Genomic DNA, 22,809 nt, shown 5'->3' with positions numbered 1-22,809 from the left:
TTCCCCCAGTACAAAATCCTTTTGTCCTGAAATATGTCACTCTCAGTGCTCAGCCATCCTGAACTGTGTCTCTGATCCCCAGGGTGTTCTAATCTTTAGTGCAGCCGATTTCATATGTTTAAATTGACTAACTTTTCTGCTTTGTTGTAAATACGACAAACTCTGCAACAACCCAACATTTTATGCATCTTAGATTTTGATCAGAAAGCAATTCCATGCAATACAACCTATCAGGTTTTTATTGCTTGACCCCCTATTTTGCCAAATATGTGATAAGGATATATGTGGAGATATTTCAGAGGCAGAAAGTGTATACTGGATTTCAGTGAGGTTAGATGAAGGGTATTTGAAGGTCTGCATAAGGAATAGCTTGATGGAAGCAAACTCTACTTAATGGAACATGATAAATTTTCTAAGGCTGTAAATATTCTATAATGACTTGATAAATAATTCTATGTATTCCTGTATTTTAGAAATGCAGTTTCCTGCTGCATTTTAAAGAGCTGTAAGTCCGCTACCTTCAAAATATGTGCATCCTTAGTTGTCAACCTGTTTTAAGGACATATCATGTTCAAATGCTTTGGAATTATTTTTATTACTATGTTGGTATAATTATGCTGAGTGCTGAAGTCAGGAGTGACAGCTATTGAGGCACCACAATAAGTTTTTTTTTATGCTACTGTCACTCTAGTTTAACCTTTTGCCTGAGGAAAAGATATTCTTTCTTTCCTAGATTAGCTGAAAAGCATCTAAATACATAATTTGTGGTGCTGCACTCATTTTATTCAGATCACCTTGGAATTCAAGTTACATATAACTTTTAGCAAGTTTTCTTCTGCTAGAACTGTTGGGAAAAAAGTACAGAGTTGTGATGGCATTGTTGAATTGAGCTCTTGTGTTGATTTAAGATGCCTGCATTAGATATTTTGGAGCTGCCTCCATTCTCAGGGCGAATTCTTGAACTGAGAGAGTGTTCTGCCTTGGGACCATGGCACTGGTCCACAAAGCAGAACAGATGCTACTTTTTTCTTTTAGGTTTTTTTTTATTGTGGTTTGTTTACTACACTGAAAAAATGGCTCTCTTTTTCCTTATTTGAGTGTATGATGCTTAGCCTATTTGGGTGGATAGGGGGATATTAGCATAAGTGTCTTTTTTTCTAATTTATCCAGCTGATGCTAAGTGGCTTTCTATAACACCTAGATAGAAAAAACAAACAGTATATTATACACACACACACACATATATATGTACATAAAAATATACAGATGCATATAAACATATACATGTATATCCTTTTGCCCACATGATCTGTCCAGCTATTATAGAAGAATATAGCTGGTTAATTGACCACGTAAGGATTATTCTTTAGCCATAATTGTCCCTTTCACAGAGCATTTTGCAAGACAAATGAGCAGGATAAATCAAAGTGGACATGTGCATAACTTTGACCAAAGAATTTTACCTCTAAATATCTATCCTATAGAAATATTTGCACGTTCTTAAAGATATATGACATTAAAACATTTTTGTGATATAAAAAATTTGAAAGTAAATTAGATGTTCATCAATAAATTATGGCGCATTATTTCTATCAATATTGTGCAGTTACAAAAATAATAGTATAGATGTCCATGTAGACAGATATCTTCAAGAGGTATTGGTAAAGAGAAAATGCAATTCACTGACCATAATCTCATTTATAATAAACAAAAAAACCCACAAACAACTGTCCTTTATGTATGCCCAAAAGTTTTGGAAAGAAATTTTAGACTGTTATTTGTCTAAGGAAGAGAGAGGGATTAAGAAAGGAATATTGAAGGAGAATAATTTTTTTCTCCATACTTTTATGTTGAATTTTAAGATTGTATTTATGTGTACTTGTTTCTTTAAACAGAAGAAAAAAATGGGTTTTTCCAAGACTTCTTTCTAAATAATTGTTATCTATTTAAGAAGTAGCAAATTCCAAAATTAGAACAAAATTCACAATAATGAAAATGCTATAATAATGTAGAAGATATTGATAGATTGAAAAGATTGCTATTTAAACGTGTAGCTTCACAATTCATATGAAAATATCTTAAAACAAATTTTTCATTTTTTTGTAAATAGTTAAAAAGGGAAATTTGATTGTTTCCTTGTTAGAGAATGAGATAGCTCTACTGCATGTATTTTATAAGTGATTGTTTATGTAGCCATCTGTAGTGAGTTCAATGGTGATTCCCCAAAACATATATCCAAGTCCTAATCCCCAGAACCTGTGGATGTGATATTATTTACAAATAAAATATTTGCAGATGGGACTAAAGTTCTTGAGATGAGACCAAGATCTAATGACAAGTGTCCTGGTAAGAGACAGCAGACAAAGATATAGATAAGGCCATATGAAGATGTAAACAAGTATTGAAGTGATGCAACCACCAACCCACTAAGGCCTGGAGCCACCAGAAACTGGAGGAGGAAAGGAATGATTCTCCCCTAGAGTCTTTGTGGCCCTGCTGACACATGGAATTTGGACTTTTGGCCTCCAGAGCTGTGAAAGAATAAAAAAACTATCGTTTTAAGCCATCAGGTTTATGGTACTTTGTTACAGCAACCACAATATGCCATCCATCTCCTAAATAAATATTTGATAGGTTTAACATGCAGAAGACATCTGAGAATTTTAAAACCAAGATCATTTCAAATTTCCTGTTAAATTTTGAGAAAAAGAGAAAACCCACTAAGTAATTGCAATATTGACTAACAGAGAAATGAACATCATCCCATGTGTTTTCCCAGAACCACTGATTGCTGGAAGATTTCTTAGAGATCATCTGGTCCAGTGGTCATACACAGAAGAGCCCATAGGTATCAAAAAAGAGTCATGAATGTTGTCATTTGGCTGAGCGTAGGGCTGAAGTTAGTGGTGAATGGTAGTAAAGTAGTATCTGGTCTACCAAACGGCATTGCAAATAAATCAGTTAGAAACTCCAGGAAGCCAAAAGAAATATATCTTTATTTGGCTACCTATTAAAACTCAGGGGCTTCTACAAGAAGAGGAGGGATGGAGCAAGATGGCAGAATAGAAGCCTACACCATTCATATTCCCTGCAGAAACACCAAATTTTAACAACTGGATACAGAAAAGAACCATCACAGGTACCAAAACTCAGATGAGCAATCATAGTACTTGGTTTTAACTTTGTATCATTGAAAGAGGCATAGAGAAGGGTTGGAGAGACAGTCTTGAATCAGCGACATCACCCCTTCCCAATTTCCTGGCAATGGCTCTGTAGTGCAGAGAGCCTGTGCATTTAGGGTAGGGAGAGCACAGTGACTGGGAGGCATACACTGAACTCATTGCTACTCTGTCATAGCAGAGAGAAAAGCCAGCCTGGACTCAGCTAGTGCCAGCACATGGAGAAAGCATTTGGACCAGACCTAGCAAAAGGGGAATCACTCATCCCATCGGTCAGAACTTCAGCTTCTTGGAAAGCTTTGGCACCATGGGCCAAAGTACTCTGGAGTCTTAGGTAAACTTGAAAGGCAGTCCAGAAGGACCGCAATTCCTAGGCAAATCCTAGTGCTGGGCTGGGCTCAGAGCCAGAGGACTAGGGGGCACATGACCTAGGGAGACACCAGCTGGAGTGGCTGAAGAAGTGCTTGAGCCAATTCGACTCCAACCCTAGGCAGAGCAGCTTGTGACAACAAAAGTGTCCTATTTCTTCTAATTAAGGTGAGGAGAGCAAAGAGTAAAGAGGAGTTGTCTTGCATCTTGGTTACCAGCTTAGCCACAGTAGGATATGGCACCAGTCAGGGTTATGATGTCCCCTTTTCAAGCCCTGTCTCCCATAAGACATTTCTAGACACATGTTGAGTCAAAGGGAACCCATTGCCTTGAAGGAAGGACCCAGTCCTGGCAGGATACATCACCTAATGACTAAAGAGTCCTTGGTGCCTGAGTAACCAGCAGAGATAACCAAGTAGTATGCTGTGGTCCTTGGACTCTGAAACATGCTGACTGTAGATGTGACTCAGCACATTCCCAGCTGTGGTGGCTACAGTGAAAGAAGTTTCTGTTTGAGAAAAGCAGAGAGAAAAGTAAATGGGACTTTGTCTTTCACCTAAGGTACCAGCTCCACAACAGTGGGGTAGAGCCGTAAGCAAAAGTGTGGGGTTCCCGATTCCAGAACTAGGCTCTTGAACAGCCTTTCTGGATCTGCCCTAGGGCCAGAGCAGAGCCTATGGCCCTGAAGGCTGAGTTTCAGGACTGGCAGCATTCACCACAAGATGAATGAGGAGCCCTTGGGCGTTAAGTGAACATCATTGGTGACCTGGCAGAACCCCATGATGGGCCAGTGGTGGTGGCAGTGCTCACAGGGAGGCTCCTCGCCTATGGAAAGGAGAGGGAAGAGTGGGGAGAAATATATATTGTGGTTTGAATGCCAGCTTAGCCACAGAAGAATAGAACATAAGGCAAATTTTTAAGATTCTTGACTCCAATCCCTGGCTCCCAAGCAGCATCTCTGGACCCGCCTGGGGGAACTCAACATCCTGAAGGGAAGGACACAAACTGCACTGGCTTCACTTGCTGATTGTAGAGCCCTAGGGCCTTGAGTGAACAAAGGTGGTAGCCAGGTGGTTGTTACAGCGGGCCTTAGGCAAGACCTAGTGGCCATGCTAACACTAGCATGGTGCTTTCATGACCACACCCCTAGTTCCAGACAGCTCAGCACAGAGAGAAACTCTGTTTGGGAGAAAGTAAGGGAAAAGAACAAGAGTCTCTGCCTGGTTACCCAGAGAATTCTTGCAGATCTTATCCAAGACAACCAAGGTGGTATCTCTATCAGTCTGCCAAAGCCACAGTGATATTGGACTTGGGGCCCAAGTCCCTTCAAATACCTGGAAATCCTCAAGAAGGATGGGCACAAACATCACTGATCATTAGAGAAATGCAAATCAAAACCACAATGAAATACCATCTAACACCAGTCTAATGGCTATTATTAAAAGTCAAAAAACAGATGCTGGTGAGACTGTAGAGAAAAAGAAATGCTTATACATTGTTGGTGGGAGTGTAAGTTAGTTCAACCATTACGGAAAACAGTGTGGTGATTCCTCAAAGACCTCAAGATAGAAATAACATTCGACTCAGCAATCCCATTACTGGGTATATGCCCAAAAGAATATAAATTGTTCTGTTAAGAAGACACATGCATGTGTATGTTCACTGCAGTACTATTTACAATAGCAAAGGCATGAAACCAACCTAAATGCCCATCAATGATAGACTGGATAAAGAAAAGGTGGTATATATACACCATGGACTACTCTGTAGCCATAAGAAAGAACAAAATCACCTTATTTGTATGGACATGGATGGAACTGGAGGCCATTATCCTTAGCAAATTAATGCAGGAACAGAAAACCAAATACCTCCTGTTCTCACTTATAAGTGGGAGCTAAATGCTGAGACGCATAGAGGGGAACAACACACACTAGGACCTATTGGTGGGTGGAGGGTGGGAGGAGGGAGAGGACCAGAAAAATAACTAATGGGTACTAGGCTTAATATCTGGGTGATAAAATAATCTATACAGCCAACCCCCATGGCACACGTTTACTTATGTAACAAACCTGCATATGTACCCCTGAACTTAAAAGATTTTTAAAACTGGGCAAGAGCTCTGAATAGACATTTATCAGAAGAACACATGCTAATGACAAACAGGCATATGATAAGGTGTTCCATATTATTAATCATCAGAGAAATGCAAATCAAGACTACAATGAGATCTCATCTCATCCCAGTTAAAATGGCTTTTATCCAAAAGACAGGCAATAGCAAATGCTAGTAAGGGTGTGGAGAAAAGGGAACCCTTTTACACTGTTGGTGGGAATGTAAATTAGTATAATCACTATGGAGAACAGTTTGGAGTTTCCTCAAAACACTAAAAATAGAGCTACCATGTGATCCTGCAATCTCACTCCCAGGTATATACCCAAAAGAGAGGAAATCAGTATGTAGAAGAGATATCTGCACTCCCGTGTTTGCTATAGCACTGTTTACAATTGCCAAGATTTGGAAGCAACCTAAGTGACCATCAACAGATGAAAGGATAAAGAAAATGTGGTCCTTATGCATGATGGAGTGCTATTTAACCATAAAAAATGAGATGCTGCCAATTACAACAACATGGATGGGACTGGAGGTCATTATGTTAAGTGAAATAAGTCAGGCACAGAATGACAAACATCACCTGTTTTCACTTATTTGTGAGATGCAACAATCAAAACAATTGAACATATGGAGATAGAGTAGAAGGATGTTTACCAGAGACTTGAAAAAGTAGTGGGGACACTGAGGGTAGATGGGGATGTTTAATGAGCATAAAAAATATTTAGAAAAATGAATACCTAGTATTTGATAGCACAACACTGTGACTATAATGAAAATAATTTAGTTGTATATTTAAAAATAGCTAAACAATTACAATTGGATGTTTTTTGTAACACAAAGGTTAAAAGCTTAAGGAGATGGATACCCCATCTCCATAATGTGATTATTATACATTGGATGCCTGCATCAAAATATCTCATGTACCCCATAAATATATATACCCACCCTGTTCCCACAAAAATTAAAACTAAAAAATCTTTTTAAGTGAAGAAAATGGAATCTGTAAGAAAATTTGCTGTTCCTGCCATAATATCTAAGTAGCAGCTCAACCTGGAAAATAGTCCCAGCTTCCTCCCTCCTACTCTAGTGTGGTTCTGTCTCCCAATATCTCTTTATCTCTGCTAATCAGAATGGAAAGAGACTAAGATGTATTGGCCAGCATGAGTCAGACACCACGCCAGGTTCCTTCAGATACGTAATCTCATTTAATTTTCCCAACAGCTCTGTGAGGTTGGTAAGTTTCCTCCAGATTCAGTAACTTGCCTAAGGTCACTCAGCTAGTAATGAACAGTTCCACTGACTGCAGAGCCTCAAACTGATTCCAAGACATAATATTGCTTGCAAAGGAGGACACAACAACTGTGAGACTTTGGGGGAAGTACGGATATATTCTCTTTCTATAGAGAGGTCATAGTTGTTAATAGTCACATTAATTTTTAATATGCTTGAATTAGAAAAAAAGATGTTTCTTCAGTGATGCAGTTATCCTCACTATTTCTTTTCCTGATACTCACATGTGTAAGTTCTTCTTTTACTTTTTTGGCTTTATGAAAATTTCCTTTCCCTTAACAAATCCAAGACAACAGCCTTATTGCTTAAATTTTTATAAAATTATTTTCCAGCTGCCAAAATTATCAAATTACTTTTGGAATGTGATCTATTTCCTCTGTACTTGTTAAATGAAGAAATTCTTTTGTGTATCTGTCTTTTTAGTTAAACAGTTGTGCCTTCAGAAATTCTGTCTTTTGGATTTTACACATGCTTTAAGAGCTAACTTTGGCTATGCTAGAAGAAAGTCATTTGTTTTTTCATTGACACATGGGGAAAATGCACTTTTAGATAATATATTTTGAGAAGGAGCCTTTTGCCTGTAGTCATTCTGCCAAATGCCATGGGAATTTTCTAGTTGTTTTCCTCATTTAGTTAACCAATAAATATTTATTCATGGCCTATTATGTGCTCAGCATGGTACTTGTAGACTATTTTAGATGTTTTAAAAGAAATATGAGAAGAAATAAATAAATCCAGCATTTAGAAGCCGACAACTGAGCTGTGGAAATAAAACTAACATATGAAGAATCAGAGGTGTGGGTGACTAATAGGGCATCAGGAACTAAAAAATCAAACAGTTTAGTATGAAACAAAGTAGTCAGAGAAGATTTCATTGAGATTGTGGAAACTGAGACTAGAAAATTCGTAAAATGGAGGACATAAATAAGAGCATATTTTTCTGTGTGTTTGGTGGAGAATAGAATTAAAGAAAGGAAATGTGGAAATTTGTGTATTTGCAGGACAATGAGTAGATTAACCTCATTAAGGAAAAATAAGGTAAATAAGAGTAAGAAATAAAGAAAATAAGGAATTAAGTATGGTAGCCAAATGGTGTGGTTCCAAAACACATTAAGTGTTTCAGAAACTAGTCTAAGGAGTTTAGATTTGAAATCAGATGATAATGAATCTTTTCATGATTAAAAATAAAAAGATAAAAGGAATTTTTAAAGAAGATGTAGTGGAAAAGCGTATGACAGTTTTATTAAAGAAAAGGCAAGGTCAGCCCTCGAGTCCAGTAAATATATCAGCTAAAATAGTGCTGTGTTGATCTGGTTGTGAGATAGAGAGGGCTTGGACTACAGTAGTGGTAGTTGGAATGAAAGAGATAAGGCAGATTCTTCAAAGAGGTATTGAAGGAAGAATCAGTGGGAATTTCTTAGAGATTAGAGAATGAAGATGCTAGTAGACAGCTGGCAAGAACATACTATGATTGAGTAGGGAAGGAGATGCATATTTACTAATGGCCAGATACTAAATGTCACAGCCAAAGCAGTGAGGATATATGAGACCAAACTATAGGGAGAAAAATGGAGGTGTGAACTTAGAGAACACTCCATAGATAGAAACACAGTGGAGAAGCTAAGTGGCATCAAAGAGATGGAAGAAGCCCATAAAGTGCCAAAGATGCCAAAGAATGAGGAAATGTCACTAGGGGGTTGTTCATAGCAGCAAACACTTTAAGATGTTGAATGACAAGTCTGAAGAAAGGCAAAGGTCATACATTTAGCAGAAAGAGATAACTGGTAACCTTTGAGGAAATAGTTTCATGGAGTGGTATGCACTGAAGTAGATGTCAAAAAGGATAAGAAGGATTTAAAATCCTTAAAGAGAGGACGTGAAAGATGTAGATCAAATATTTTAGGAGCTTGGCAGCAAAACCAGAGAGGAACATTGTTTAGCAAATATAATAGATAGGTGGGAACAAAAGAAAAATGTTATGATAGCTATCCTCCAATATGGCATCCAGTGATCTTAGTCTCCTGGTATTCATGCCCCTCTGTAATTCCCTTTCACATGGAATAGTGCTGACTTGTGTAAGCCATAGTAAATTGAAAAAATAATGCTGTATGATTTCTGATTCTAGGTCATAAAAGTGTTATAGGTTCTGTCATGCCCTTTCATAGGTTGCTCATGCTGGGGGAAGCTAGCCATCATGTCATGCCGACACTCAAGTAACTCATAAAGAGGAACTTTTCCAACCAGCACCATGGCAGAGAGCTGTCTTATGTGCAGATTTTTCAGACCCAGTCAAGTCTTCTGATGCCTGCAGAAATGGCTGACATCCTGACTGCAACATCTTAAGTGATCCTATGGCAGAACCACCCAGGTAAGCCACAACTGAGTTCCTTTCCCACAGAAACTGTGAATTAATAAGTGTTTATTGTTTTAAGTCACTAAGATCTTAAGTGATCCTAAGGCAGAACCCCCAGGTAAGCCACAACTGAGTTCCTTACCCACAGAAACTGTGAATTAATAAGTGTTTATTGTTTTAAGTCACTAAGATCTTGGGTAATTTGTTATGTGATGTTAGACAACTAATACAGATTTCTTTAGATGTTTTCTTTTATATATGCTTATCTTTTTTTTTTAGTTTATGAAAACCTGAATATGTTTTAAGGATTATTGAAATGATTCAAGATGAGAACAATAATAAGATAATTGTAATACTAAACTCTGAGTAGCTGGAAAACTAGGGGAATGAAAATACAGCTGAGGAGAATTATTTTCTTTTTCTTTTTCTTTTCTTTTTTTTGTTTTTTGAGTTGGAGTCTTGCTCTGTCGCCCAGGCTAGAGTGCAGTGGCGCAATCTTGGCTCACTGCAAGCTCCGCCTCCCGGGTTGATGCCATTCTCCTGCCTCAGCCTCCCAAGTAGCTGGGACTACAGGCGCCCGCCACAGCACCTGGCTAATTTTTTGTATTTTTAGTAGAGACGGAGTTTCACCGTGGTCTCGATCTCCTGACCTCGTGATCCGCCCGCCTCGGACTCCCAAAGTGCTGGGATGACAGGCGTGAGCCACTGCGCCTGGCCGAGAATTATTTTCAAAAAGCAGAGGTGGGCTATTTTCTGAGAGTAATGGGAAGTCCCAAATGATGTAGATTCCCATTCCATTTTAAGATGAAGACGAGAGTGCCTGAAATAATTCATATAAGATCAGATCAATTTAGTAAATACTCCACATGTACATAACTCTATATTATTATTATTTTTTGAGACGGAGTCTCACTCTGCTGCCCAGGCTGGAGTGCAGTGGCGCGATCTCGGCTCACTGCAAGCTCCGCCTCCCGGGTTCATGCCATTCTCCTGCCTCAGCCTCCTGAGTAGCTGGGACTACAGGCGCCCGCCACCAAGCCCGGCTAATTTTTTGTATTTTTAGTAGAGACGGACTTTCACCATGTTAGCCAGGATGGTTTTGATCTCCTGACCTCGTGATCTGCCCACCTCGGCCTCCCAAAGTCTGGGATTACAGGTGTGAGCCACCGCGCCAGGCCCATAACCCTACACTTTTATATTCTTACCTAAACAGGCTAGCAGAAGGTCTGCTTACCTTTAATAAGACGTTTGATGGAGACAAACAGTGAAAATATTAATTTCATTTCTCACAAGGACCTGGCACCTGGTAGGAAATACATTAAATGTGCATGTATTAAATGCACATGTAACACTTTATAATAAAATGAGTACTTTTATTTTTGGTTATCTACATATTTTTCTACAGGAACCTTTAAAAAAACTCATTTATACTTATTATGGTATCAGGGAGCTATCTGCATGAACTCTGTGGTTCCAATTTGTCACTCAGGTCTAATGGATTTTTGGTCTTGTGGCTGTATTCTAAAAGGTTGACTTGGTTGTTATTGTAATAAAGAAGGTTGGATTGCAGTGGATGTGAGATTACATAGATTTGGCATGTAAACTGATTTTGACCATAGATATGTTCAGATTCTGCTATGAGCTCTTTGATACGTATCTCCAGGGAGGGGAATGTTCATTTATTTAATGCATCAATCAATATTATTAGAACATAATTATTTGTACATTACTGTATTAACACCTCTAAGAGCTATAAAATTTAATTAAAAAAGAGTCTTTCCTCAAGTAGCTTATAGTCAAACATGATTGCTATAGGCAAGGGTGGTCTGAGTGTCAGAGAAAAGATAGCAGAACAAAAGTGTGTTTGTGTCCTGAGTGCCTCACATGGTTATTGTGATCTTCTTAGAGTGCTTTTTGGGATGGGATGAAGAAATGGAAGTATGTTAGCATTCTGACATGAATTTACAAGCAGCATTTTAGCATCTAAAATATTGTTACTAGTGACCAAGACAACCTTAATGTTCTCAGATGGGTAGTTATCTATTCACTGTTTTGACTCTTTTTTGTGAAGGAAGTGAGTGCTAGACATCTCCAGTCAGATATCTGGAACTGGCCATTCTGCCAGTTTTACCACCCAGGAAATGCCTTTCTGAAGAATCTAGAAACATCTGTTTGAAGTATTAATGTCAAATAAGACAGCACCTCATCTTCCAGTCTCTGTGGTTCCATACAGGCCTAATTTAGATGGGCACTGATTAGCAAACAGTGGTGGCCTGATCACAGAGAAAAACATTTGTGAATTGTGGAATAACAGGAATAACCCAATGTGCTGGACAAATCTCATTGATCAACCTTCCCCTTAATGTACTTCAGTGCTTTTCCACAAGCTCACCTTAGAAACCTTCCTGCCTTTTGTTTCAGCAGAGTTGATTTCAGTCTCTGTCCCTTATTGCAATAGACTAAGTAAAGTCTTCCTTCATGGTTAACTGTAGAAAAAATTGTTTATATTTGAGGTACACAAAATGTTTGATAAACATATAGTAAAATTATTACTATAGTCAAGCAAAGTAGCATATCCATCTCCTCACACAGTTGTACTTGTGATATCTCCAAAAATATGGAGATAACCAAAATAAATACAATACATACATTTAAAAAAAAAATTTTTGAGACAGTCTTGCTCTGTCATTCAGGCTGGAGTGTAGTGGTTCGATTATGGCTCACTGCCACCTTGGCCTCCTGGGCTCAAGGAATCCTCCCACCTCAGCCTCCTGAGTAGCTGAGACCACAGGCACATGCCACCACATCTGGCTAATTTTTGTATTTTTTTTTTTTTTTTGTAGAGATGGAGTTTCGTCATGTTACCCAGGCTGATCTTGAGCTCCTGAGCTCTAGCAATCAGCCTGCATCAGCCTCCCAAAGTGCTAGGATTACAGGCACAGAGCCACAACCTGTGGCTCTGTGCCTGTAATCTATAGTCATACTGTACACTAGATTTATTCATAACTGCAACTTGGTACCCTTTGACCAACATCTTCCCATTCCCTTTGAAGTGATTATCTCCCCTGCAGGAACACCAAACTGAACAACCATCCATACATGGAAGCACCTTCATAAAAATAAAAGTCAGGCGAGCAATTACAGTAGCTGAGTTTAACATCATATCAAGGAAAGAGGCACTGAAGAAGGTAGGAAAGACAGTCTTGAATTGCCAACACCACTCCTTCCCCATCCCCTAGCAGTACTGTGTGGCATGGGGAGAGAGAATCTGTGTGCTTGGGGTAGGAAAGAGAAGTGATTATGGGACTTTTAATTGGAACTCAGTGTTGCCCTGTCACAGCAGAAAAGAACAGATAAAAATTCAGTCAGCACCCACAGAGGAAGCATTTAGACTAGCCCCAGTCAAAGAGGAATTATTTGTCCCAGCAGTTGGAAGCTGGATTCCAGCTAGCCCCACCACCATTGGCTACAGTGCTCTGGGATTTTAAATAAACTTGAAAGGCAGTCTAGGCCACAAGGACTGCAATTCCTGGGCAAGTCCTGATGTTGTTCTGGGCTTGAAGCCAGTGAACATGGGATGCATGTGACCCAGTGAGATACCAGCTGGGCTGGCCAAGGTAGTGCTTGTGTAACCCCTCCCCCAAACCCGGACAGCACAATTTGCAGCTCCAGGAGAGACTCCTTCCACTTGATGAAAAGAGAAGGTAGAGTAAAGAGGACTTTGATGGCTGGGTGCAGTGGCTCACGCCTGTAATCCCAGCACTCTGGGAGGCCAAGATAGGTGGATCATCTCAGGTCAGGAGTTTATGACCTGCCTGGACAACATGGTGAAACCCCATCTCTGCTGAAAAATACAAAAAAATTGCTGGGCGTGGTGGTGGGTGCCTCATCAAATGAACTAAATAAGACACCAGTAACCAATCTTGGAGTGACTGAGATATATGGCATTACAGAGAATTCAAAATAGCTGTTTTAAGGAATCTAAATAAAATTCAAGATAACACAGAGAAGGAATTCAGAATTTCTATCAGATAAATGTATCAAAGAGATTGAAATAATTTTTAAAAATCTAAGCATAAATTTTGGAGTTGAAAAATTCAGTTGACAAACTGAAGAATGCATCCAAGTCTCTCAAAAGCAGAATGAAACAAGCAGAAGAAAGAATGAAGAAAGAGCTTTAAGACACACATTTGAAAATACATAGAGAAGATAAAAAAGAATAAAAAGGAATAAAACATGCCTAAAAGATCTAGAAAATAGTCTCAAAAGGGCAAATATAAGAGGCATTGGCCTTAAATAGAAGGTAGAGAGAGAGAGAAGTTGGGTTAGAAAGAGATTCAAAGAGATAACAGAGAACTTTCCAAACCTAGGGCAAGGAATCAATATTCAAGTGCAGGAAGGTTATAGAACACCAATCAGATATAACATAAAGAAGATTACCTCAAGACATTTAACAATCAAATCCCAAAAGTCCAGGATAAAGAAAGGATCCTAAAAGCATTAAGAGAAAGAAAATGAAACATAAAGGAGCTCCAATATGTCCGGCAGCAAACTTCTCAGTCAAAACCGTACAGGCCAGGAGACAGTAGCATGACATATATAAAGTGCTGGAAGAAAAAAACTGTTACCCTAGAATAGTATATACAGTGAAAATATTCTTCAGACATGAAGGAAAAAATAAAGACTTTCCCAGACAAACAAAAGCTAAGGGATTTGTCAACACCAGACCTGTCTTATAAGAAATGCTAAAGAGAGTTATTCAATCTGTAAGAAAAGGACATTAATGCGAAACAAGAAATCATCTGAAGGTACAGAACTCACTGGTAATATAAGTACACAGACAAATACAGAATACTACAATACTCTAATTGTTGTGTGTAAACTACTTATATCTCGAGTAGAGGAAGACCAAAAGATAAACCTATCAGGTCAGTGCAAGTGTGCACTTGAATGCTGCTGCATTACCACTGTGAGTGTGGATCCTGCACCACCATGCCATCAAAGTGCTTTGGCCAGCAACCCTCATCAAAATGTTTTTGTCATCTGACTGGGAACACCTTGGCCCCTACAGCAAGTGGGTGCTTAACCTTGAGGGGCCAGAGGACAAAGCCATGGGCATGATACCAGTCCCTCAGGGTTACAGCACACAGCCCAGGAGAGCTAAGCTGAGCCTTGGCCCACTGAAATCATTCAGAAACAAAGCCAGTCAACTGAATCCAACTTATACCAAATTCAAACCCTCAAGGGCATTGGAGAATATGAAAGCAACACTTCCCAGCAACTTCAAAGACTAAAGGAACATCTGCCCACACAGACGAGAATCAGTCAAGAACTCTAGCAACTAAAAAGGCCAGAGTGTCTTCTCATCTCCAAACAAGTACTCTAGCTTCCCAGCAATGGTTCTTAACCAGGCTGAAATGGCTGAAATGACAGACGTAGAATTCAGAATCTGAATAGGAATGAATACCATCAAGATTCAGGAGAAAGTCAAAACCCAAACCACAGAATCTAAGGAATCCAATAAAATAATACGAGAGCTAAAATATGAAATAGCCATTTTAAGAAAGAACCAAACTGATCTGATAGGGCTGAAAAACTCACAATAAGAATTTCATAAAACAATCAGAAATTTTAACAGCAGAATAGACCAAGCTGAAGATAGGATATCAGAGTTCAAAGACCAATTGTGGAAATCAACTCAGTCAGACAAAAATAAATAAAAAATAAAACTTCTGGGACATATGGGATTATGCAAAGAGACCAAACTTAAAACCTATTGGCAGTCCAGAAAGTGAGGGAGAGAAAGCAAGCCATTTGGAAAACATATTTAAGGATATTGTTCACAAAAATTTCCCCAGTCTGACTGCAGAGGTTGACACACATATTCAGGAAATTTGGAGAACCCCTGTGAGACACTGTGCAAGATGACCATCTATAAGGCACATAGTCATCAGATTCTCCAAGGTCAATGTGAAAGAAAAAATATTAAAGGCATCTGGAGAGAAAGGGTTGGTCACCTACAAAGGGAACCCAATGAAGCTAACAGAGGACCTTTCAGCAGAAACCCTGCAAACCAGAGAGATTGACTGCCTATATTCAGCATTCTTAAGGAAAAGAAATTCCAGCCAAGAATTTAATATCCAGCCAAACTAAGCTTCATAAGTGAATGAGAAATAAGATTCTTTTCAGAAAAGCAAGTGCTAGGTAATTCATTGCCACCAGACCTGCATTACAAGAGTTCCTTAAGAGAGTTCCAACCATGGCAATGTTGTTACTGGCCATAAGAAAAACACACTTAAGCACATTCAGCATTGACACTATTAAAGCAACCACACAATCAAGTCTGCATAACAACCAGCTAACAACACAATTACAGGATTGAATTTGCATATATTAATATTAATCTTGAATGTAAATGAGCTAAATGCCCTACTTAAAAGGCACAGAGTGGCAAGTTGGATAAAGAAGCAAGTCCCAATGGTATGCTGTCTTCAAGGGACTCTTCTCACATGCAGTGACACCAATAGGCTCACAGTAAAGAAATGGAGAAAAATGTACAAACAAATGGAAAAGTAAAAAGGGAGAGGTTGCTATTTTAATTTCAAATAAAACAGACATGAATCCCACAATAATGAAAAAGACAAAGAAGGGCATTACATCATGATAAAAAGCTCAACTCAAGAAGATTTAACTCTCTTAAATATATACACACCCAGTGCTGGAGAACTCAGATTCATAAAATAAGTTCTTAGGGACCTATGAAGAGACTTAGAGAAGCAAAAAATGACAGTGGGAAACTTTAATATCCCACTTTCAGTATTAGACAGATCATCAAAGCAGATAAGTTACACAGCTATTTGAGACCTAAACTCAACACTTGACCAAATGGCTCTAACAGACATCTACAGAACATTCCTTCAAAAGCAACAGAATATACATTATTTCCATCTGCTCATGGCACTTACTCCAAAATAGATCACATGATTGGCAATAGAACAATTTTCAACAAATTAAAAAAAACAAAATCATACCACCACACTCTCTGATCACAGTGCAATAAAAATAGAAATCAATACTAAGAAGATATCTCAAAACCACACAATTACATGCAAGTTAAACAACTAGCTCCTGAATGACTTTTGGGTAAGCAATGAAATTAAGGCAGAAACTAGGAAATTCTTTGAAACTAATGAAAACAAAGATAAAACATATCAGAATCTCTGGGTCACAGCTAAAGCAGTGTTAAGAGGAAAGTTTTTATCACTAAATGCTCACATCAAAAAGTTAGATCTCAAATTAGCAAAATAACATAAAACATTCAGGAACTAGAGAAACAGAAGCAAACCAACACCAAAGTTAACAGGAGAAAAAAATAATCAAAATCAGAGCTGAACTGAATGAAATTGAGATGCAAAAACTGTACAAAAGACAAGCAAACCAGAAGTTTGTTTTTTGAAAGCATAAATAAGATTGATAGACCACTAGCTAGACTGATAAAGAAAAAAGAGAGAGGAGATACAAACTAACAAAATCAGAAATAACAAAGGGACGATTACCACTGACCTCACAGAAATATAAAAAAAAAATCATAGACTATATGAATACCTCTATGCACACATACTAGAAAACCTAAAAGAAATTGATAAATTTCTGGAAACATATAAATTCCCAAAATTGAAGCAAGAAGAAATTCAGACCCTGAGTGGACCAATAATGAGTTCTGAAATTGCATTAGTTATAAAAAGCCTACCAACCATAAAAAGCCCTGGATGAGATAGATTTGCACCTAATTTACCAGATGTATAAAGAAGAGCTGATACTAATCCTATCGAAACTTTTCAAAAATAATTGAGGATGAGGGACTCCTTTCTAACTCGTTCAATGAAGCCAGCATCATTCCTATACCAAAATGTGGCAGAGACACATGAAACAGAAAACATCAGGCCAATATCCTTGAGGAAAATAGATGCAAAAATCTTCAAGAAAATATTAGCCAACCAAATCCAGTAGAATATCAAGAAGCTAATCCACCACAATAAAGTAGGCTTTATCCTTGGGGTGCAAGGTTGGTTCAACATATGCAAATCAATAAATGTGATTCATCACATAAACAGAACTAAAAGCAGAAACCATGTGATCATCTCAATTGATGCAGAAAGCAAAAGCTCGCAGCTTTCCCCTTGAGAATGAGAACAAGAAAAGGATGTGCACTCTCACTACTCCTAGTCAACACGGTACCACAAGTCCCAGCCAGAGCAATTAGGCAAGAGAAAGAAATAAAAAGCATCCAAATAGGAAAAGAGGAAGTCACACTATCCCCGTTTGCAGACAACATGATTCTTTACATAGAAAATCCCATAGTCTTCCCCAAATCTCCTTGATCTAATAAACAACTTCAGCAAAATTTCAGGGTATAAAATCAATGTATAAACATGAGTAGCATTTCTATACAGAGTGTCCAAGCTGAGAGCCAAATCAAGACTGCAATGCCATTTACAATAGCCACACACAATAAAGTAAAATACCTAGGAATAAAGCTAACCAGGGAGGTGAAATATCTCTACAAGGCGAATTACAAAACAATGCTGACAGAAATCAGAAATGACACAAAGATTGAAAGAGTCCATATCATTAAAATGGCCATACTGCCAAAAGCTATTCTTATCAAACTACCAATGATATTCTTCTTAGAATTAGAAAAAGCTATTCTAAAATTCATGTGAAACTAAAAACACATGAATAGCCAAAGCAATCCTAAGCAAAAAGAGCAAAGCTGGAACCATCACATTGCCTAACTTCAAACTATACAAAGCTACATTGACCAAAACAGCATGGTACTGGTACAAAAACAGGCATATTGACCAATAGAACCAGTTAAAGAACCCAGAAATAAAGCTAGACACCTACAAATATGTGATCTTCAACAAAGTCTACTAAAATAAGCAATGACAAAAGGATACTCTATTTAATAAATGGTGCTTGGACAGCTGGCTAGCCATATGCAGAAGATTAAAACTGTAACTCTTCCTTTCACCATACACAAAAATCAACTCAAGATGGATTAAAGATTTAAGTGCAAAACCCAAAACTATAAAAGCCCTAGAAGAAAACCTAGAAAGTACCATTCTGGACATAGGCCTCGGCAAAGATTTTTTGAAGAAGATTCCAAATGCAATTGCAAAAAAAAAAAACCAAAAATTGACAAATGGGACTTAATTGAACTAAAGAGATTCTGCACAGCAAAAGAAACTATCAACACAGTAAATAGACAACCTAGTAAATGGGATAAAATATTCACAAATAAATACATAGGAATTAACCAAAGAAGTGAAAGATCTCTACAATGAAGACTATGAAACACTGATGAAGGAAACTGGAGAGTACACACCATAAAATGGAAAGACATTCCTCGTACAAGGATTGGAAGAATCAATATTGTTAAAATGTTCATACTACTCAAAGTAATCTACAGATTTAATGCAATCTCTATCAAAATACCAATGACATTCTTTCCAGAAATAGAAAAATCAATCCTAAAACTTATATAAAACCACAAAAGACCCAGAATAGTCAAAGCCATCTTGAGCAAAAAGAACAAAATTGGAGGAATTACTTTACTTGATTTCTAATTATACAACAAAGCTATAGTAACCAAAACATCATGGTACTGGAATAAAAACAGACACCTAGACCAAATGAAGAGAACAGAGAACCCAGAGAAATCCATACACATCTATGGTGAACTCATTTTCAGCAAAGGTGCCAAGAACATACATTGGGAAAAAGACAATCTCTTCAATAAATGATGCTGGGAATACTGGATATTCATATGTAGAATAATGAAACTAGACCCCTATTTCTCACCATATTCAAACACCAAATCAAAATGGAGTAAAGACTTAAATCTAACACCTGAAACCATGGAACTATTAAAAAAATACATTGGATAAACTCTCAAGGACGTTGGTCTGGGCAAAAATTACTTGAGTAATACCTTACAAGCATAGGCAACCAAGCTAAATGGGCAAATGGGATCACATCAAGTTAAAAAGCTTCTGCACAGTAAAGGAAATGGCCAACAAAGTGAAGAGACACCATACAGATTGGGTGAAAATATTTGCAAACTATTCATCTGACAAGGGATTAATACCCATATATATAAGGATCTCAAACAAGTTAATAGAAAAAAGTCTAATATTCTGATTAAAAATGGGCAAAAGATCTGAATAGACATTTCTCAAGAGACATATAAATGGTAAACAGTCTATTAAAATGTGCTCAACATCACTGATCATCAGAGAAATGCAAATCAAAACTACAATGAGATACTATGTCACCCCAGTAAAAAGGACTTTTATCCAAAAAACAGGTAACAATGATTACTGGTAAGAATGTGGAGGAAAGGAAACCCTTGTACAATGTTGGTGGGAATGTAAATTAAAAATAGCCACTATGGAGAACAGTTTGCAGATTCCTCAAAAAATTAAAATTAGAGCTCCATGTAATCAAGCAATCTCACTGCCAGGTATATACCCAAAAGAGAGAAATCAGTATATTGAGTTGATATCTGCACTCCTATGTTTATTGCAACACTATTCACAATAGTCACATACAAAATGGAGTACTATTTAGCTATACAAAAGAATGAAATCCTGTCATGTGCAACCACGTGGATGGAACTGGAAGACATTAGGTTAAGTGAAATAAGTCAGGCACAGAAAGACAAATTTTGCATGTTCTCCCTTATTTGTGGGAGCTAAAAATTAAAGCAATTGACTTCATGGATATGGAGATTAAAATGATGGTTACCAGAGGCTGGCATGAATACTGGGGGGCTGAGAGGAGTGGGAATGGTTAATGGGTACAAAAATATAATTAAATAGAATGAATATGATCTAGTATTTGATAGCACAACAAGGTGACTACAGTCAATGATTATTTATAGCACATTTAAAAATAACTAAGAGTATAATTGGATTTTTTTTTTTGAGATGGAGTTTCACTCTTGTTGCCCAGGCTGGAATGCAATGACCTGATCACCACAGCCTCTGCCTCCTGGGTTCAAGTGATTCTCCTGCCTCAGCCTCCCGAGTAGCTGGGATTGCAGGCATGCACCACCATGCCTGGCTAATTTTGTATTTTTAGTAGGGACGGGGTTTCTCCATGTTGGTCAGACTGGTCTCAAACTCCCGACCTTAGGCGATCCACCCAACTTGGCCTCCCAAAGTGCTGGGATTACAGGTGTGAGCCACCGCGCCTAGCCAGTTGGAATGTTCTTAACACAAATGATAAATGCTTGAGGTGATGGATAACCGATTTACCCTGATGTGATTATTACTGATTGTATACCTTTATCAAAATATCTCATGTACTCCATAAATATATACACCTACTATGTACTCATAAAGGCTAAAATTTAAAAAAAAATTAAAAATTGTGCAAGGTGAAGCAACACGTGCTGATGTAGAAGATGCAGCAAGTTATCCAGAAGATCCAGCTAAGATCGTTGATGAAAGTGGTTACACTGAACAATAGATTTTCCATAGGAGAAAAATAGCCTTATATTGGAAGAAGATACCATCTAGGACTATCACAGATAAGTCAATTCAATGCCTGGATTCAAAGTCTTAAAGGACATGCTATCTTTTGTTAGTGACTAACGCAGCTGCTGACAAAGTCAAAGCTAAATACTCTTTTATCATTTCTAAAATCCTAGAGACCCATTAGAATAATAATAAATCTACTCTGCCTGTGATCTGGAAATTGACAAGTGTAAATGACAGCACAACTCTTTACAGAATGGTTTCCTTGATATTCTAAGCCCACTATTGAGACTTTGCTCAGAAAAAGATTTCTAGTCACCCACGAGCTCTAATGGAGATGTTCAAGGAGATTAATGTAATTTTCATGCTTACTAACACAACATCCATTCTGCAGCCCATGGATGAAGGAATCATTTCAACTTTCTAGTCTTAATTTGAGATATAGCTACCATAGAAAGTGTTTTTTTCTGAGGGATCTGAATAAAGTAAATTGAAAATTTTCTGGAAAGGATTCATTATTCTAGCTGCAATTAAGAACATTCATGATTCTTGGGAGGAGGTCAAAATATCAACATTAGCAGGAGTTTGGAAGAAGTTGAATCCAGCCGTTATGGATGATGTGGAAGGGTTCAAGACTTCCATGGAGGAAATAACTGCAGATGTGCTAGAAATAGTTAAAAAAACTAGAAATGGAAGTGGAGCCTGAAGATGTGACATAACTGCTGCAGTCACATGATAAAACATGAATGGATGAGGGGTTTTCTTCCTATGAATAAGCAGTGTTTTTTTGAGATAGAATCTACTCCTGCTGAAGATGCTGTGAACATTGCTGAAATGATGATGAATGTAGAATATTACATAAACTTAGTTGATACATAAGCATCAGGGTTTGAGAGGATTGGCTCTAGTTTTCAAAGTTCTATAGTGGGTAAAACGCTGTCAAACAGCAGCACAACAGAAATCTGTTGTGAAGGAAGAATCTGTCAATGTGGCCAGATTAATTGTTGTATTATTTTCAGAAATTACCATAGCTACCCCTACCTTCAGCGACTACCACCCTGATCAGTCAGCAGCCATCAGCATTGAGGTCAGACCCTCCACTAGCAAAAAGATTACAACTCGCTGAAGGCTCAGATGGGTGTTAGTATTTTTTATCAATAAAGTATTTTTAATTAAAAATATGAATGAATACCATTTAATAAGTAAGTTAAACAGAGGTACTTGGTCCATAGAGAAGAAAATGTAAGCCTATGGAACAAGACCAAAATCATCAATGTTTTGAGTTTCTTTCTCATCCCCATCTTTACCTTTAAAAGTTGGTTCTGACTGTCCATGGAATTTCTTTTCCTCTTCCACTCCTGAAGGATATTTGAGTGTTTCCAGAGTAGACTTTGGGAGCTTTTGTGATGTAGAGCCTAAGAGAAAAGGAAGGAGTCATAAGGTCAAAGGATGGGGTAAGGCTGGGGAGGAATTTGGGGTGGAATTTGGGAAGAAGAAATAAAAATAGTTTTGCATGTAAGGTGATTGGATAGATTTCATAGAAATATGAAGAAGTATTTTTCTCTGTGCAATATTAAAATGTTATGATCATGACTTTTTATACAGTTTTCCCCTAAGCTTTGCATTTTTCCTCTGCTTTTTCATTGAGGGGTCAAATGATTTTTTTATCTTTTTATTAAGAAGTTCCAAACCTTTAATAAACTCAATTCAGAAACTGAAATTTAGCTTCCTCCTCCAGGCACACCTCATAGAGACCTCTGAATTCATTTTCCAATATTTTATTCTTAATGAAAGAAGTCTTGAATTTATAGAGGTGTAGATTTTTCATCAGATGTCATTCTTATGAATGCATAAAATATGAAATTATAAGTATAATAAACTAGTTAATGCAGTATTCTTTTGTTGGTCTTAGGGCCTCTGTATATTTCTGAAGATTCTGAGGATCCCAAAGAACTTTTGTTTA

At 37.7% G+C, this 22,809-nt stretch overlaps 1 pseudogene; it reads left to right on the top strand.

The window, feature by feature from the left end:
• The window catches only part of LOC134730783 (tigger transposable element-derived protein 1-like), a 246,056-nt pseudogene extending 224,065 nt beyond the window's left edge, over positions 1-21,991 (top strand).
• The last annotated feature ends 818 nt before the right edge of the window (positions 21,992-22,809 follow it).

The sequence above is a fragment of the Pan paniscus genome, chromosome 6 (assembly GCF_029289425.2).
Source record: "Pan paniscus chromosome 6, NHGRI_mPanPan1-v2.0_pri, whole genome shotgun sequence".
NCBI classification, from domain to species: domain Eukaryota; kingdom Metazoa; phylum Chordata; class Mammalia; order Primates; family Hominidae; genus Pan; species Pan paniscus.
This window is presented reverse-complemented; position numbering and strand designations above follow the sequence as displayed.